This window comes from Petaurus breviceps, unplaced genomic scaffold (assembly GCF_028583685.1).
Source record: "Petaurus breviceps papuanus isolate PSGF00001 unplaced genomic scaffold, PetGlider_PUasm1.0 90731, whole genome shotgun sequence".
In the NCBI taxonomy this organism is placed as follows: Eukaryota; Metazoa; Chordata; class Mammalia; order Diprotodontia; family Petauridae; genus Petaurus; species Petaurus breviceps.
This window is the reverse complement of record NW_027187325.1, coordinates 6,394,112-6,409,218: the sequence shown is the minus strand read 5'-3', so window position 1 is coordinate 6,409,218 and position 15,107 is coordinate 6,394,112. Positions and strand designations below refer to the sequence as shown.

At 37.2% G+C, this 15,107-nt stretch overlaps 1 long non-coding RNA gene and 1 pseudogene across 1 annotated transcript in view; one reads left to right on the top strand and one right to left on the bottom strand.

Annotated features, from left to right (window-relative positions):
- The window catches only part of LOC138145218 (uncharacterized), a 1,102,603-nt gene that overhangs the window by 963,151 nt on the left and 124,345 nt on the right, over positions 1-15,107 (bottom strand). The window lies entirely within an intron of this gene.
- On the top strand, positions 14,208-14,525 carry LOC138145215 (large ribosomal subunit protein eL36-like; annotated as a pseudogene).

The window sequence follows — 15,107 nt, the reverse complement described above, 5'->3', positions numbered from 1 at the left end:
CTCTCTCTCTTTCTTTCTTTCTTTCTTTCTTTCTTTCTTTCTTTCTTTCTTTCTTTCTTTCTTTCTTTCTTTCTTTCTTTCTTTCTTTCTTTCTTTCTTCCTTCCTTCCTTTCTTCCTCCCTCCCTGCCTCCCTTTCTTTCTTTCTTTCTTTCTTTCTTTCTTTCTTTCTTTCTTTCTTTCTTTCTTTCTTTCTTTCTTTCTTTCTATCTTCCTTCCTTCCTTCCTTCCTTCCTTCCTTCCTTCCTTCCTTCCTTCCTTCCTTCCTTCCTTCCTTCCTTCCTTCCTCCCCTCCTTCTCTCCTCCTTTCCTCCATAGCCCCTTTCCTCTTTCCCTTCCTTCTTTCCTCCTCCCTCCCTTTTAAAAATTTTTATTTTTAAATTTTTTATTTATTTTTACTTTTCAACATTCATTTCCACAAGATTTCAAGTTACAATTTTTCTCCCCATTTTCCCCCTACCCCTACCCCAACATATTGAGCCTACTCCCTCCCTTTTTTTAGAGCCTTTTAATCGAACATTTGCCAGCACACAAAGGTCTTGATTCCTACTCCTGCGTTTTACAGATGAGGAACATGAGGCCCCAGGAGGTTGTGACCTGTTTCAGGTCACATAGTTGTAGACATCAGAGACAGAATTATAATTTTGAGCCTTTAATTTGAGAGCCAAGGTTCTCTCCAGTCTCTCACAATTTCATTGCATCCTCACAATACCCTAGGCAAATTTGAAGTGCAATCATTATCACGCTTATTTTATGTCAGGAAAATGCATTTCAGAGAGATTAAATGACAAGTTAGTCTATTCTGGCTAGTAAGTGACACAGTCAGGTCTTAAACACAGGACTTTGAGCTCCAAGCTCAGAGTTCTGTCTACTGCACCACACTGCCACATCTGCTTGTTCACCATTAGCTTATTTTAGCAGCAAGTTAGGGAAAACTGACTGATGTGCTACCAGTCATAGAATCTTAGATACAGGAACTCATTGTCATATTTTATCCTGAGCAACAGTGAAAACTATAGTAACTGGGCAGGAGGGAGTGAAGAGAGAGTCTTTTCTCTAAAGCCTTTTTCCCTTCTTTCCTTTATTGAGCACCAGACAGTAGTTCTTGAGCATATATCTCTTCTTAGAAGCTCTTTATTTTTGCCACAATGAAAGATAAGCATCTAAAAGTCTAAAAGATAAAGTTCTGGTCTGTGCTTCATTGGTATGTCAGATGCCTACTTCTGAGACACCATAATTGCAAGCCTGTTCTCTTGGTGACATAGTTTGTTGTTCAATCATTTCAATCATATTCAACTCTTCATGACCCCATTTAAAAAATTGGCAGTAATACTGGGATAGTTTGCCATTTCCTTCTCCAGCTCATTTTAAAGATGAGAAAAGTGAGGTAAACATGGTTAAGTGACTTGCCCAGGGTCACTCAGCTAATGTCCGATGCCAGATTTGAAGTCATGAAGACAAATCTTCCTGACTTTAGGTCTGGCCCTCTCTCTACTCTAGCACATAGCCCTCCAAGTTAGTTTGCCAAATGTAAATTAGCGATGATGATAAATCAACTTCCTATTTCACAGACACTTTAGAAAAATTAATATAGTGTGAAATGCACTGACATCCTTTAAAGAAATGTGCTCCATATGACTAAAAAGTAAAGGTCAGCTAGTATTAGGACATGGAAGAAGCATTTCCAATTAACAAACTTATTAATCAGGGATTTGAGTATGAAGAATAACTATTACCTTAAGAAAAGTTACCATATGCCATAACTACATAAAATAATTGTTTGAGACTATTTGTGCTATCAAGTTCAAATACATTATAATTTACTTATAGACATGGAAGTTCATGAAATGATATGATTTAAAATAATTAATTGCTCTTTCAGGTTATGGACATTTCTCAGTAGCATCTTTAGTGATGATGACTCATTATTATTTAGTCAATTTTCTGTTTCCCCTGCCTTTTCCTCTTCTCACTTTTCAAATATTAGACTAACAAGCATGAACTTTTGGTCCATTGTAGTAGCAAGCACCCTAGCATACCCAGGATGGATGCTAGCACAGACTCTTAGATATGCTTTTCTAAAGGAAAGCAACTCAAAATTGGTTAACAATCTTGCTTTAATCAACATATATCATTTACCTAGTTCAGGGGGAAAAGTCAGGACCCTGAACATCAGAGAATACAAACAGAAGCTACAAGTGAAAATAACACAATTCATCAGGCAGGGCTTTCAGCTGTCTGACCATTATATCCATACCTAGTCAGTTACAAGAGAGGGAAGCATCAACATCGAGGTTTTCAAAGCCAGGGGCTCAATGACTGCTCAGAGTCTTATCTGGCCAAATCACACAACTCTTCCCAGAGTGACCCCCAAAGCAAAATCTCACATTAGGGTATATATAGCCTTCTCCTGGGTAAGAGAATGTCACAACTCTCTTGACCCACTGCCCAATCACAAAGTAACAAGGTGTGGGCATTCCTGAAAAACAAGCCTCCCACCACAGGCACCATGTGATCACATTCACCCTGTTAGGGGGCAGAGTATATTTTCAAATCAGGGAAGGTTCTCAAAGTCACTTAAGCCTATCAAAGGGCCAAGGGGCAGGGAAGATCTTCAGATTCCCATTACACCTATAGTCTAGAATTTGGGTCAAAATGAGGGAATGATTTGAACTTTTGCTCTCTGAATCAAAGGTCTGCCACAAACAGTACTGGATATACCTATATACAAATTCTATTATATTTTAATAAAGAACTTTGATTTTTTACAAGTCATGGAAGAAGATTTAGAAAATAAATAATTCAGGAGAATGGTATTATAAAGTTAATCCTAACCAATGGTATGCTATTAAAGTAAAATATGAATGTGCAAATAGTTCAATTTTATATTTTAATTAGCTCTTCAGAACTAATAACTGACAATTGTCCTTGTTTAGGTCAGATACAATTTTTAAAAGCCTGCTAGTTTTTAAATCTTTAGAAGAAATAATGGAAATGTATTCTTTGCACATTAGAAGGAATAATGGAGATTCAGTCCTAAGCTTCTAATCCATTGTCCCATTGCACAGTTAATTCATGATGTTACACTATATATTAGTCATAACTTTATCCACAGATTAACTACTACATTGGTCTGCATATAGATGACCTTCAAACATTAGCCACACCCTTAAAATTAGAACTATTTAATAGGAAAAAATGTGTAGTTGTACATTGAAAATGCCACCAATGATAGACTTTATTGTGATTTTATGAGAGCTATGTTTGGCAAAACAGAGTGATCAATATTAAGACAAATATAGTAATCAACAGAGTAAAACAAATTCCAAAATTTTCTTTTACGATCAGACCATACTATTCATAATCCCTCAAATATTCTTAATTCATTTTGAACTAAGACTCATTTGCCTCTGCCTGGAATAACCCGTCTTACTCTCCAAATATTCAAAATTCTAAGCACCTTTCAAAGCCCAACTCAAGTCACATTTCATTTGTGAAACCTTCCCTTACCATATGAGGTCGCGGTAATATTTTATTCCCCTTAACTCACAATATTCATTGTATCACTTGTTTGGCACTTCCCATCCCTGCTTTGTGGCTCTCCCTCAATTACCTAGAGTAGTTGGTCAATCAATATTTCTTGAATACATGAATGAGTATTCAAAAATCATCTGTAAGTCTTTTTCAATATTGTATTTTTTCATGACATAGAATTTAAAAGAATCATCGGTTTTAAATCGAGTGTGAAGTCTTAGATTTCAGTTAAGTCAATTCTTTCATTTTATGGTCAAAGAAATACAGGAGTTAAGGGATGTTTTGAGATACTCTAGAAAATAGATGGTTGGTCATTATGCTCCTGGTAAGGAAGTTGTTCGATATTTATTTTGTTGATAGGAATGTGGATGAATAGAAAGATTTCTTGAGCATTCTAGATTAGTATCATGGGTATTGACCCTAGAAAAATGGTAAGGGTCACCTAATCAAACTTCATCATTTTGCATTTGAAAAAACCAACACTGATCAAGGAGAAATGCTATTGCCTAAAGATTACACAGAGGTAACAAACCAGTTGCTAAATCTTTATTCTGTCTCTATTTTCTTTCTCACATATATCTCCTGCTCTCTACTCATGTAACCACCACTCTACTTCAGGCCCTTATCACATCTCACTTTGACTAGTACAAGATCTTCCTCATTGGTCTTCATGCCTTAAGTTTCCTCCCTTCTTTTTTTTTTTTAAAGCAATTGGGGTTAAGTAACTTGCTCAAGGTTACACGGCCAGGTGTTTCTGGGTGGGTGCAAAGTGTCTGAGCCCGGGATTCGATCTCCAGGTCTTCTCAACACTGGAGCTGGTGCTCTTACTTGCTGTGCTACCTGGCCGCCCCCAGTTTCCTCCCTTCTATGGCCCATCTTCCACAAAGTTGTCAAAAGTGATATTTCTAAAGTATAAGTCTAGTGCTATCACTTATATTGACAGAAAAGGGTCTTAACTGAGGTATTAGGAGAACATTATGACATGGAGAGTCACAATGGAGTAGTAGAAAGAATTTTATTCAAGCAATGGATGTTTTGCATTTTTATTTATAAAACTTGTAAAAGTTCATAACATTTTAATTAAATAATGTTTTTATTCGATGAATCTTTCAAGGGCAGACCAGTTATATGGGGAACCCCCACTGTCATGGGGATTTATTTGGGACAGAGAAATATTTTTATATGAAATTGAGTTCTTTCTCTGGGAACCAACTGATCAAATGGCTCTAGAGGGTGTCACCCAGTGTGTTTAGGGGTGGGAAACCTATGATATCTAGGCCACATAGTGACTTTCTAGGTCCTCAAGTGCAGCCCTTTGACTGAATTCAAACTTCATAGAACAAATCCCCTTAATCAAAAGATTTGTTCTGTAAAACTTAGACTAAGTCAAAAGGCCCCACCCAAGGACCTAGAAGGCCACATGTGGTGTAGAAGCCACAAGTTCCCCACCCCTGGTAGAACTTGGTGGTTTACAATACATAATAATTAGAAGAGATTAGGGTGGCTTCCTTCAGGTAAAGGTCACAGGTAAAACCAAGAAAGGTTATTTGTTTAATTTGTCTTTGGGTAAATAAACTCTATCCCAGAATTCTCTGTTATCTATAAGCTCTCTGTTCAATAAGCTCCAGTGGCTCCTCATTGCCTCTGGGAAGAAATGCCTTCTTCTTTGGCCTTTGAAACCCCTCATAAACTGGCTTCAACATGATTTCTGATAGACTAATTAGATTTTACTCCAGTTTCCTCATTTTATGGCCTTCTTGCTATTCCTCACACACAGTAGCCCAGACCCCATCTTTATGCCTTTCTAGAATCTCTCTTTCATGTCAAGAATGCAATCCTTTTATCTACTCACCCTTTAGAATCCGTCATTTTCCTGCAACATCAACTCAAGTGCAACTTCCTAAAATAAACCTTTCCTAATGCTCATGTTGCTAATGACTTCATTCTAAAATCACCTTTTATCTGCTTTGTATATATTTTGGATAAAATTATGTGTACACATTATCCCTCAATAGAATAAGAGCTTCTTTGGAGAATAAGGCATGTTTCATTTCTATTATTTTTTGTTATCCCTGATACCTATCACAAATGACTGGCACAAAGTGTGTGCTTAATAAATGTTTGTTGATTGTTGGATTGACTGATGCTCTACAAAGTGAGATTTTCTCCTATACTATGCTCTCTTTTGTTGAATTATGCAGCTCATATGTTAGAATAAGAGAAAGAATAAGAACGAACACAAGCATACAATAAAAAGCTCGTATTAATTCTCCAGAGTTCTTTTCTTCAGCCTCTACTCAACAACATTTACTGATCCTCAGCTTACAAAAATGGCGGCCAGCTGCTTTGAAATATAAGCAACACTTTTTTTTTAAAGAAGCATCTTTGGGGAATGAAAATCAAGATGCATGGAGCAAGTCAGCTGCTAATAAGCCATTTATGGTTGAAATGCTAGATCAAAATGATTAGATTTAGTGGCATTATATGTATACTTTTGATTACTGTCTTCTCAACTTGGTCTGCTGAAGAGTCAATTATTTTATGCCTGCTGTTTTATGAACCTTAAAGTTTTTAACAGAAATAGTGGAGGAAAATAAAATGGCATTTAATGGAGATAAGTAAAATGTGAACACTCCAGCATAAGTGAGATTTCTCATATAAATGTGTGGAAAGAAATCTCTCTTATTCTCTAAGATGAAATTGTTGCGGTTTGTTCCCTAGGATTATTTCAAACTATGGTAAGAGGGTTATTTGGCTGATGTTGTTATACCTCATAACTGACATTAGTTTAATATTTGTTGCAGTACAGGATGAAGTAGGCAATACATGGATTTACTTAGGTTCTATTAGCTCAACTGGTTAGAATGCATATAATACACTGTATGACAGAGTAGAAAGGCTCCTATATTTGGTGGAAGAGGAACTGGGCTTGTATTGTGGCTCTGATGTTTTGTTTTTGCTTTGTTTTGTTTTTTTACTACCTGTATGATTTTTATTTCAGGTTCTATTGCTGTTGTTCAGTTATTTTCAGTCATGAAAATAAGTCTCCCTGACTCCAGACCCAGAGCTCTGTCTGCTGAGCTACCTAACTGCCCTTACATTTTCCCTCTCTGAAGGATTAGAGGGTTGAATCAAAAATGATTTCTAAGGTAACATCTAGAAACAACTGGCTAGTGTACTGGATAGAATGACAGGCCTGGAATCAGGAAGACTCATCTTTGTGAGTTCAAATCTGGCTTCAGACACTTACTAGCCATGTGACTCTGGGCAAGTCACTTAATCTGTTTGACACAGTTTCCTAATGTCTAAAATGAGCTGGAAAAGGAAATGGCAAACCACTTCAGTATCTTTGCCAAAAAAACCCCAAATGGGGTCACAAAGAGTCAGACACAAACAAAACAACACAATAACAAGGTACATTCTAGAGCTAAATTCTGTGTTCCCTTATGTGACCCAAATGACTTCACACAGAGGAAATAAAAATATTTTCCATGGCCATAAAATGATTTATTTAAATCTGGTCACCCACTCCAAGGTGTGGCATCAGTCACAAGTGGGACAATATACAAGTGCCTAATCGAATTGGTGTGTGATAGCAGACTTTTGGGTCAGAGTTGAGTGGCAGTCACTAGGAAAGACCATGGCAGTTTTGTCAACCAGAGCAGGAAGCAGTTGTCAAAATGTGAATCAGGAGCTGAAGTTCAGGAATTGAGAGTTAATATTAACAGAAGTCAGAACCTGTAGCTCAGTCTCAAATGCTTTGTAAGCTCACTGTATGCTAGAATTTGGTATGAAATCCATGTCAAGTTCACTAGTCCCAACCTATACGTTGTGGAATTTGCGTCTTCTCTTGTTAAGGAAAGCAGAAGGCTTTCATGTCCCCTGGCCTGAAGAACCTCTTGTTAGTGATTCTCAAACGATATTAAACTATAGTGTAATAATAATATCTGAAGTTTCTACAAGATTTTTGATGAAAGCTATATAATCAAAACATATGGTTTATTGATTATGGTTCAGTATTATTATCTTGATGTTCCATTAATAATAAAAACATCACACACATGTAAACATATTACCCATAAATATATATTGCACATATGTATATGTAAATACATATTATATATATATGTTTATATGTATATATCACTTTACAAACTGCTTTCTGCACAACAATGCTGTGAAGCAGGGAGTGCACACATTGTTAATATGTATTTTATATATCAGAAAACTGAAGCACAGAAAGGTTGCAACCTTCCCAAGATCACATGGTTACCATGTATCAGAGCCCAGACTTACATTCATCTTGAAACTCTCGTCCAGTCTAGTGCTTTTGTGCAAACTGCCAGAAAGCATTAAAACTAGTCTGAAGTGGGTGGGATGGAGTGTGTGGGGGTATTTCTTTACATTTTTATAGTTCTTGATACTTTTCAAAGCCTTTCTGATACATAGTCTGACACACTGTTTCCCCATTTTGAATGATGAATAGGGAAATCTGCAGCATGTTATCCAAAATCACTCATCTAATTAGTGTTAAAGTCACTATCCAGGTGTTCTGAGCCTCTGGTCAGTTCTCTTTTGAACAAATCACATAGTCCATCAACATTGCAAAATAGATTTTTTTAGTTCCAAAATGTGTTGGAATACAAATCTTGGTCATAGGATACTTGACTATATCAAGCAACCAATTTCATGGCATGGCCTTATTGTTTGGATCTAATTAGTAGTTATCTCCTTAAAAAAAGTTGTCAGTAAAAAAAAGTATATTTAATAGTCTGAGCTATGATGTTGCTTGCTAATTCTATAAGAAGGCCTGTTAAACGTTTCTTCCCTACCTAACTCCTTTTCTCCAGTTAAATTATTGTATTCACTGTCCACTGAAAATGCCTTATACATTCTTAGCTTTTCTTATTCCATTCCCACCTGGAGTTCCCTGCTCCCAACCCACTTCCCCAAATCATCTATCATAGAATGTTAGAACTAAGAATGTTGGAGATTACATAAAACTCCCTCATTTTATAGACCGAGAAATTAAATTCCAGAAAACCTAAATTATTTTTTGTGGTCACAAAATTAGAAATTGGCAGAGCAAGGTTTCAAGTTCAGTGTTCTTTCCACTATAGTATGCTTCATCTATTTCTTTTCAAATATCACCTGTCCTTTATCTGTATACTTCAAGTTGTTTTCCAGATAGCCTTCCCTGATCATTGTAGCTAGTCAAAAGGAATTTATTCCTTCTCTGCCCTAAGAAGAATGTGCTTTGGTTTGAAAACCAATGGACTAGGAATCAGGGAATGTGGACATTAGGCCCAACTTTGGTACATGACTTTGATTGAATTCTCTCATCTCTCTGGCCTTGATTTCTTCGCTATAAATGGAGGACTTGGTTTATTCTCTCTAAGATATCTTTTGGTTCTAGCATTCTGTAATTTGCATCCATGTATCTCTAGTACTTTTCTGGCAATTGATGGATATACGGGCCTCATGATATTTCTTGTACCATTGAGCTTTTCCAATCTAATTTTGCATGGATGTCTTGTCTCAGCAACTCGATTGCAAACTTCTAAGGAAAAAGACTTTCACTTCCATATTTTTCTATCCCCTTTAGTACTTGACAGAGGTCTGGGTGCCAAGTAAATACTCAATAAACAGTTGTTAATTTGAGTCATTTAAATTATTTTTATTGAAATAGTAACAAGAGAAACATTTGAGCATTTTACTTTTTTCTAAAAATGATTTCTTTGCAGAACAGGAAAACGAGGGCTCTCATCAGCTAGTAGAAGTCATTGTTAGATTTGGGGGACAAAAAGGATATGGAGAAAAGAGTTTGCTCTTCTTACGCCTCCAAGGAAATGGGTTTTCTGCATTCAAAGCCAAATGGTGCAACTGGGACTCGAAAGGATAAAGGAAATCATTTTATAAAGGACAAAAAAAGCAAACAACAGCTATTGAAAATGTCATTTCCTTAGCTCTTGGAATATGGATAATGACTATGTCTGGAAGATATGAAAACATCTGGATAAAAAGTGAGAAATTCAGTGACGCACCTGCATACTTTGTCCACAAGACTCCAAACTGTGGTGTATTTGAAAACATGGAGATAAATGATTTAACTGTTTAGCTCTTATCCAGATGTTTGGTCTTGTGGTATGTCAAACATTCAAATTAATCACAGTTTTCACCTTTTATCCAAATGTTCACTGTCATTAAGAGGAAAGTCATTGAATGGATATAAGGAAATAAGTAATTACCAAGAACAGAAAGATGACTTTATAAAAGCCCCCATGCAGTTCAGTAGCTGGCCAGTATGGACACATAAGAATAAGCTAAAGATTCACATTATTTCATAAATAAAATAAATCCTCTTATAAGTTACAGTAAAGAATAAAATTTAGAACTTAATAAATGTGACTATGTGGGGTAATATTTAGGTGTTCACATCTAGTGTGAGATGTTTGTAGAATTTTAGCACTTAATTATTTTTCATTTCTTCTTTTGGTCTGTTTCTTCTTTCATGGAATGACTAATACAGAAATGTTTTACATGCTTGCATATATATAACCTATAGCAAATTGCTTACTGCCTTAGAGAGAGGGGAAGTAAGGGAGAGAAGGAGAAGATTTGGACCTCAAAATAAAAAAAAAGTTAAAATTTGTCTTTACATGTAATTGGAAAAAATGGTGCACTATTTAAAAAGAATTATAGCACTTAATAAATTACTTTGTGATAATTAGGAATATCAGAGTTACATTTTTGAATTAGTATCAGAAAATAAAAAAGGGGTTGTGTCCAGAATTATATATGGGTTTGTTTTGGAGTGGGGGAGGCAAGGTAATTGGGGGTAAGTATTGCCCAAGATCACACAGCTAGTTTAATAAATGTCAAGTGTGAGGCCAAATTTGAACTCAGGCCCTCTTGACTTCAGGGCCTGTGCTCCTATCTACTGTGCCACCTAGCTGCCCTTAGAATTATTCATGTTCTTAAAATCTAAGGAATATAGTTTTATATACCAGACAGCATCAGTGTGACAGAGAAAACATTCATGAAAGATGAAATCCAGGGCTACTTTTTAGTCACAGAAATTAATATATTCCAAAGATTGTATGTTATAAAATCATAGATTTGGAGCTGGAAGGCATCCTAAAGATCATCTAGTTAAACTTTTCCATTTTACAGATTAGTAAAGTGAGGCCTGGAGAAATTAACTTTCTTGTTCAAGGTAATACAAGGAAAATAGATGAGGATTGTGTTATCTCAGGGCAGAAATGAAAGCAGGATGGTGCTATCCAGAAGGGGCAAGACTAGCAGTCCAATAGTAACAACTACAGTGTGTGATGACTGACTTTGATAGACTTGGCCCTTCTCAGCAATGCAAGGTTCTCAAACAAAGTACTCATTATGGAAAATGCCAACAACATCCAGAGAAAGAACTATGGAGTCTGAATGCAAAACAAAGCTATTTTCTTTCTTTTTTGTTTGTTTGCTTTGTTTTTTTCTTTCTCATGGTTCCTTCCTTCCTACGTTTTAATTATTTTATACACCATGACAAAGGTTAAAATATGTTTAATAGGAATGTATATGTAGAACCTGTATCAGATTGTATGCCATCCTGTGGAGGGGGAAGGAAGGGAGGGGAAAAAATTTAGCACTTATGGAAATAAATGATGAAAACTAAAAATAAATAAATTAACCTAAAAATAGATGTAACACTACAAATGAGCAAAAGAGATCTAAAAGATATCACAAGTCTAGCCAAGCAACAAGGCAAATGGAAAGAGGTCAACTGAGGAAAAGAAAGATTATGATTTGGAACTATGTGCTTAGATAGACAGGAAATGTCCAGCATCTAGCAGCTTTGGTAGGAGACAGAATCCGAAAAAGGAACACCTAGAGCCAGAGAAAGTCTTACAACTACCTTGCCTGGGTCTACTATAAATTTATGTTTCTGAATCTCAGCTGGGCCACAAACGTAGCCAAGAAATCCTTTTAGTCCTTCCCAGTTCATCCTAGATGCCACTTCCCACAAATCTTTTCCAAATCTTTTCTCTCCTCAAGCCACCTATGGCACCCTTCCCCCTTCTCCTGACAGCTGAGCCCTGCACCTCACACACTACTGAGAAAATAGAGTTGTTCATCATAAGCTCCCTCTTTTCTCCTTCTTTACATCTCACAATCTCTTAGCAACTCCCTATCTCTGCTCCTTTACATCAAGCTTTGGTGAAAAGATGGCCCTCCTCTCTGGCTAGACCAACCCATATATAAATATGTTTGTGTGTATATGTATGCATGTGTGTATACATACACACATGCATATAGGTACATATACATACAAGCATATATGTGTATGTGTACACGTGTGTGTGTGTGTGTGTGTGTACACACATATCCCACTACCTCTTGTGTCCTCCAATCAGTCAATTATTTTTGAAGTACTGTGTACCAGGTACTGTGCTAAATTCTTGGGATAAAAACATAAAAAAGAAAGGGAAGAGAACACATAAAAGAAAGCTGAAAGAGATAGGGTTGGAGGGAAGGTAGCCAACAGTCCAGTCCAAAGGATTACAGTTCAGTGAGAAATGACGAGTTGTCTGGCCTGGGAACCTTCTTTAAATGAGTACTTTGCGAGTGGTTACTTGCTCTGCCCTCCAGCTCTCCAATTAGAGGGATAGAGTATTGATGAGGTATGAGTACCAAGGCTGATACAATCTGGAAGGATGATGAATTTCCTGATTGTGAGGTTCTTGTCAGTATGATTGAGTTCAGTTCAAAGGAGACTTGCCAGGTGGGAAATCCCTTAGTAGATTGTTCTTTCAATTATTTACCTTCTTTCTAATATTCAATCTCTCCTTATCTATTGGTGCCTTTCTTGCTGCCTCACAAGCATGCCCAGAGCCTCCCTATCCTTAAAAAATGAAAAATCATGACAGCCCTCACTAGACTTCTTGTCCCTCAAGCTATCATCCTATTCCATTCCTTCCTTTCTCATCAGATACTAGAAAAATACTGCCTCCATTGAGAAAAAATGCCTCTAAACATAATTCATTGCCTATACTTCCTTCTCAATTCTTTGCATTATGAACTCATAACTCAACAGAATCTGCCTTCTCCAATGTCACCAAATGATATCACAATTGTTATATCAAATGACTTTTTTTCAATTCACATCCTTCTTCACCTCTCTTTAGCAGTGGGCTTTTTTCATCATCCTTTCCTCCAAGATCCTCTCTTCTTACTGGATGATCTGGATGATCACCGGATGATCATATCACTACTTTCATTGGGTTGTCCTCCTACCTGTCTGATTGCTTCTTTTTAGTCTCCACTGCAGGGTCATCATCCATAAGACAAGCCATTCTAGTCCTTCTCTGTGATCTCTCTTAGTGACATTACCACTTCACATGGTTTTAATTATCATCTCAATGTTGATGAGATTCAGAATTATATATCCAGTTCCATTCTTATTCTAAGTTCAAATGTTGCCTGATGAATTCCTTATTTCCATTTCCAACTGAATGTTCCTCATGCATGTTAAATCTAATGATCCAAAAAAAGTTCTTTATTCCCTTCCCCCAAAACTATTACTCTGTCAAAAGTGCTACCATCTATCTACACACACACGTGTGGACACCATGCACACCTCTCATGTATAATTTCTGCTTCCCTACAATGCCTTTATTACCTTCTCTCTAATCTGTATATATCTTGTAAATATCTAGTGATGTAAGTTTCTTGATTCAAAATATGTATTTTTGCCTTCCTTCACACCTGGAGTTCTTAACACAGTGCCTGACACATTCTAAATACATAATATATATTTTTTGACTGACTCATGTAATGAAAAACCCAAACATTAGGCCAAACAGATAGACTCGTGAGGTACCATTTCTGGGAACTTTGCCTCTCCATCATGTTGGCAATAGCCAACCCACAGAGGCCAGGGATACATACAGGATCTCTTTAAGAGTTGAAGCAAGTGACAACAATTAGATGGGGGGGGGGGTAGGGGAAAGGAGAAAGGCGCGGGGGGGGGGGGGGAAGGGGGAAGGAGGCTGGAGACCAAGGCAGGAGTTTCAAATGAATTTGACCCAGCTGAGGAGATTCTGGCCAGTTTCAGGAATCTGGCTTTTGACAAAGTTTGTTAGTAGACTTTTGATTTAATTTAAGGAACTGTTTTTCAGCTAGAGAGATTTTTAAGAATTGAATTCAATCAACCTTCTTCCCCCATTGCTGTCATTTTCATACTATTGTTCTCTCCCAATACTTTATCACAGCGAGAATTTGAACCAGGCTTCTTGAAGCCTTTACCAGCATAATGTGGATGAGAAGGGTAAACATAAATACTATGAATTTTGAGGAATATGTGATACTAAGATGAAAAAACTTTGGGTCAGGCCTGGGGACAAACTCTATGGACTTCTCCAAGCATGAGCAAAGTTGAGGCCATGGGGTGTATCATTCTAGGTTTGGTCATCTGGGAATAAAATTTACTGGCCAGAACAACTCATAAAATTATGTATGAAATGCAATAGACACATGGCCTCTTGGGCGCACACTGGAAGCTCTTTCAGATTCATAGCAGCTGCCTAAGATTACACCTTCCAGCATAGGCCTCAAGAATTCAGAATTACACTCCTTCCTTCTGCTGTGGCTGCCATTGGGGCTATGCGCCACCGTAGCCATGGCTATCTGGTACCCCATGGCTGTGGGCCTCAACAAAGGCCACAAGGTTATGAAAAACTTTTCGAAGCCATGACACTGCCGCCGCCGTGAGCGCTTGACCAAACACACAAAGTTTGTGAGAGATATGATCCCGGAGGTGTGTGGATTTGCCCCTTATGAAAGGTGGGCCATGGAATTATTAAAAGTCTCCAAGGATAAGGGAGCCCTTAAGTTCATCAAAAAAAGGGTGGGAACTCACATCTGAGCCAAGAGGAAGAGAGATGAGCTCAGTAATGCCCTAGTTGCCATGAGGAAGGCTGCTGCCAAGAAGGACTAAACTGGACTCTACCAGCCTTCCCCACTTACCCAATAAAGATTTGACAAATAATAAAAAAAAAGAATTCAGAATTACTTTGGTGCCAAGATGAGTCATTGTACAAGGAGTCAGAAAAAGGCCAGATAACACCCTGATCCTAAAATTAAATGAGCATTCCCTAAAACAAGCCAAAGATCACAGATAAAGATCCATGAGGTATCAGATGTAGGAGTGTAGGCATGGAAAAGAATAATAATATCTTTTTCTCATTTTTGAAGTCGAAGTTGTAAAGGACCTAACCTGGGTGTAATTGACTTTTGTACCTGATTTGGAGATCAGCTTTGAAGACAAGCTGAAGGTTTCAGATTCTTTCCTATCCCCCTTTTATTATATTGTATGAATTCAGCAAATATGTACAAAGGCCCAGATCAAAGGAAAATACTGTCTTTTATTTCTTCTCTGTGGCTAGTGAGGTTTATGCTAATCTTGCTTGGACTAAGGGTCAGAGATTCAGGAGATTAGAGACACAAAATAGCATTTAACCTGGAGATAAATCAGATCTTTTGGCTGATGGGGAGCTGTCCTATAGGGATATTAGGGAAA